This window comes from Helianthus annuus, chromosome 9 (genome assembly GCF_002127325.2).
Source record: "Helianthus annuus cultivar XRQ/B chromosome 9, HanXRQr2.0-SUNRISE, whole genome shotgun sequence".
NCBI lineage: Eukaryota > Viridiplantae > Streptophyta > Magnoliopsida > Asterales > Asteraceae > Helianthus > Helianthus annuus.
Window position 1 is genome coordinate 112,120,770 of NC_035441.2, and position 4,637 is coordinate 112,125,406.

Below are 4,637 nucleotides of genomic sequence, written 5' to 3' on the forward strand. Positions count from 1 at the left end.
GGAACTTCCACGCCCACCGGGGAGGAACAACAAAGCGGGGGCTAAAAATAAAGGTATACAATTTGGCGATATAACAGTCACTTTCAAAGAAGGCATCGAATGATTAACTACAAATTTGGCCGAAATCGTCACCGTTAAGAAAAACCGACAAAGATATTTGGATATGAAAACTTTGGCTATGAATGTCGAATACCTTAACGAAGAAGATCGCGAGTTTGCCGAACCAAGCCCCTACCATCACCCCTCTTTTGGGCAATTATGAGTGAGAAAAAAGTGTGCATACGTGTCACCTACGTGGCACCACTTTTTTCTCATCCAAGCCCCATAACACATAGCCGGTATCGAAAACACTAAAAAGTGGATACCCATTCAGTATAATTCGGTACCGATACTTGATACCAAATACTCATCCCTAAAAGCACTTCACCCCGATACTCGATACTCGTTGCCGAAACTGCTAAATAATGAATGATATTTAACTTATATTTTTTTAATTTACTCACACTATCTATTAATAAATATTTAATAATGACATTTAACTTATAATTTTTTAATTTACTCACATTATCTATTAATAAATTTTTATTTATTTTTTCAAATTCCAATAGTCATTCAGTTTCATCCAAATTGATTAATAACTAGCAATAACATCCGCGCACGTTGTGCCGCGGGTACATCGTAAACATCGAATGAATTAATTCAAACGTTATGCGATGCGTTAACCATATGAAAATGTGTATTTCGACATATCCGATTGAACTCAATGTAACCTATATAAGTATTGCGATTGGATTAAAACGTAAAGTAAATCGAGTTTATTTCGTACAATCATATTATATGTGATCCAACTCATACATAGAAAACGTAACGGGTATAAAGGAAAAATTGACACGTTTAATAAAAAAAGATTAATTAAAGCTTTTGAAAAAAAATAAGAATCCACAATTTGACTCCACTCGGTTGGAAACAAAATTTACGAAACATCCATAAAATAAGACGACAAACATATTATATTTTACCTAACTCATTTCCCAAAAAATTAACATACAATCATACACCAACTTGAATTTATACCAAAACGTACATAAAATATGCACGTAACAATATTTTTTAAATGAAAACATATTGTATTTGACCTGACTCGTTTCCAGAAAAAGTTTACGTCGAAACGTAGAACAAATCGAATTTATACCGACACATACATAAATATATGCACGTAAAAATTAGTTTTTTTAAGTAAAGGAAGTACATGGGTAAACTCAAAACAAACTATTAGTAAAAAACTTAATACGTTAAAAACGTTTGTAAAACCGTGCCAAGTTGCACCAATGTCACACACTGCTAGCGACCACCAACAGCGCAAAAGCTTGTAAAAATAAAATAATAAAAAGAAAAGTAAAACCAGACGAAAAAACGCTGAACCCATACGCACGTTGTGGCGTGTTAACTCGCAAAATTTAAAACGATACGTAAAACGAAAAATTTGCTAGAGATGAAAAGTGTGGGGGATCAAAGTTGAAAAGAAAAAGTATTAGGGTTAAAACTAATAAGAATAAAACCTTTATGTGAAAAGTAAAAAATGAATAGGTTAAAATACAAGAATAAAAACCTTTGGGTTAGAAAGAGAAAATCAAGTTTTTTTTAGGAAACCCCCAATGCATAAAATACAACAACATATAGCATAACATGTTGGTAAATGGAAATATGGAAATATACAAGTTTCCCACTGCTATCAAAATCATCCCGCCCAATTTTTTCAATCTTTCTCAAAAACCTAAATCCCGCTAATCCTCAAACCTAGTAACCTACATTGAGCATCTGCCCTCAAACATAACGCACTTTGTCTGGCTATCAAAAACACCCAACAATAAGCATCATGACCTACAAATTCAATAGTTCGAGATATTTGGCCATGGATTTGCTCTAGCGGTGGTGCTGCTCCATCGGTAAGCTTCACCATCTCCTAATATCTATTATTATTATTATTTTTTTTGTTCTTTGATTGAAATTTATGTATGGTTTAGTTATAGTATTATTGTAGTTTGATTTTGAATTATGAGATCTAGATGTATGTTCTCCTAAATCAAACTCAAGTCATACAATACAAATCAAAGTTAATACATAAGCTAGAATACACTTGTAAACATTCTAATAATGAACTTCAACTCACTCAACAGTATAAATTTGTCACTTATCGTCTCACACAGGGAAAATGTGAGTTCATTTGAAAGTTTTGGCAGTAACAAAATAACGCAATCTGCAGAGTTAAACATGATTAGTCAAAAATACTACCAAAGAGGGTGGCCTCCTAAGAATTCTTGTGTGAACAATACGTAGGGGCTCGGACCGGTATAGGTTGTTCGTAAAACAACCATAAACTCTTATATAAAACAGAGTCACTAGAATAATGGGCTAAAAGTTGATTTAATTATCAAATTTTTACCTAATATCTATTACTTATATTCCGTTCAGATTCAAAGGAAATTTCTCTAAGAGTCTAGGGGCTTGTATGAGGGAAACCGTCTCTGCATTAATCTCTTGACATCTAAATTGATTATATGTGGACAACATTGTCAGACAACCAAAATATTATGGTACTAATTTTCGTGTAGATAACAATATTAATCAACAGCAATCTTATGATTATGGTGGAGGGTCATCTAATGGTCAACCTCCTCATGCATTGGTAACTTTTGGCTATTGCGGCAAGCTAATTGTGATGAAGAATATACAGGTGCTATAATAAATTCATCTTATGGTGGCCAGGTGAGCCTGCAAATCTTTTTAACTCAATTGTCCTGATGCTAACGTTAACAATCTGTAATTGAGTAACATCTTTTAGTACTTGACATACTTAAGTCTGTTTATTGCTGAGTTTTATGCAGGTTTGTTCGTGTATGATAAGTGTCTCATATGTCTTTGGTTTCTGCCCATAGTGATGCGTGGCTATTTTATGTCGGATTTTAATTTGGCGCCAAAGTTGGTTCTTAACGCCAAACAATCTTTGAGGAACGGCGCTGCGGGAACGAAGCGCTTGGAGCCTTGGGAACTTTAGCAAAACTAGGGCTTTCAATTGGTGGTGGAACGCCGAACGCCTGAGTCTCATGGAGGAATGCAACGTTGGCCATGGAAAAGATGAATCAACCAAGGGCTTTGGAAACCAACTAAGATAAAACACTGGTTTGATTATATATATATATATATATATATTAAGGTTTTTGATTTATTTTATAGTAAATACGATGCAGTTGTATATGTTTTATATGGCATGCATGTTTTCTCTAGTCTTTCATGTAAGTTGATTTTGCTATTTGTGGGTTAGAATTAGAATCAGGGCCGTAGCCACATAGAAGGGTACGGGTTCGGCCGAACCCGTACCAAAAATTTTGTTAGTGTTATATATAGGTGTATTTTGACATCGCACCTGTAGAAATTTCGCCATTAAACCCGTAGAATCCTTTAAGTCTGGAAAATTTCCAAACCCGTAGGAAAATTTTTTTTGGCTACGCCCTAGATTAGAATCAATGCTTATTTCTTTTCATTGTTCTATTAAATTTGTTCTTAAATTTTTCAGTTTCTATCACTATTAATAGCATAACTTTTTTGTAGGAAAGAAAGTATTTTTCGTTGCTTGGGGTTTGGATACTGCTTAAAAATCATATGAATTAGAGGTTAAATCCAGATGGTGATAAACCTTCTGCTACAATGTAAATGAAACTTAAAATTTTACGTATTATGTAATTGTATAGATTGCACAACTTTTTAACCTTGGTTCCTTTTCTTGAATTAGTGGTAAATTTGTCGTTTTAGTTGCATGAATCTGGTTTTTGGTTTTACTGATACCATACCAACTCAAACTAAATATATGTATATAAGTTTGGACGTTTTAGCGGATTTTGTTTTTTTTTTTTTTTGCAGGTATGCAACAGCTAGTGGACGCTCGGATGGTCTGTTTTACTATGTGGTGGAAGAGTCGCCTCTGGCGCGGTATGGGTTATCATTTAAATATACACTTAGCTATATTATTGATTACTTTTAGATATTCTAATTTTAGTTTCAACCTTTAAGATATGAAGTTATGCTCTAAGATATCAACTACTTGCCCTAACTACCAATAAGCGGTACTGAAAAAGCCACACAATCTTTGGTTGAATAGCTTAAACCAACGTTAAAAGAGGTGAGGTTGCCTTTTATTAATTGCTCTTGCATCTTTAATAACTATAGTTACAAGAGCTAATCGATTTAACATTAATCGTAAAATTTCAGGTTGAATACAATGAGTTGGTTGATGTCGCACCAGTAAGTGCAGGAAGAAATATGATCTGGGAATATGATTGCTAAGAGAGAATTAACATGGGGATCATTACACATGAAGATTGCAAAAGAGGTTCATGAAGGCAATGAAGTCTTGAGTTTTTATTATAACATTTGTTAGTTTTATTCAAACATTAGAGTTAGTTTGCTACTTATTAGACATTAGTTTGTAAACGTTTGAATGTTCGGAAGACGATCTAACTTTTATTTGAACTAATGATGTTATGATTTCTACATTTTATGGCTCTATTTTTGTTTTAGATTGTTAATAAATAATAATTTTATTTAATTAATATTAATATTAATATTAATATTAAAAACTA

The 4,637-nt window shown here is 33.1% G+C and overlaps 1 long non-coding RNA gene across 1 annotated transcript; it reads left to right on the forward strand.

Annotated features, from left to right (window-relative positions):
• Positions 1–1,803: 1,803 nt before the first annotated feature.
• On the forward strand, positions 1,804–4,384 carry LOC110874522. The gene is made up of 5 exons (XR_002556019.2): positions 1,804–1,946; positions 2,473–3,180; positions 3,919–3,987; positions 4,069–4,177; positions 4,267–4,384. It is a non-coding gene; the product is annotated as an uncharacterized LOC110874522 (long non-coding RNA).
• Positions 4,385–4,637: the final 253 nt, after the last annotated feature.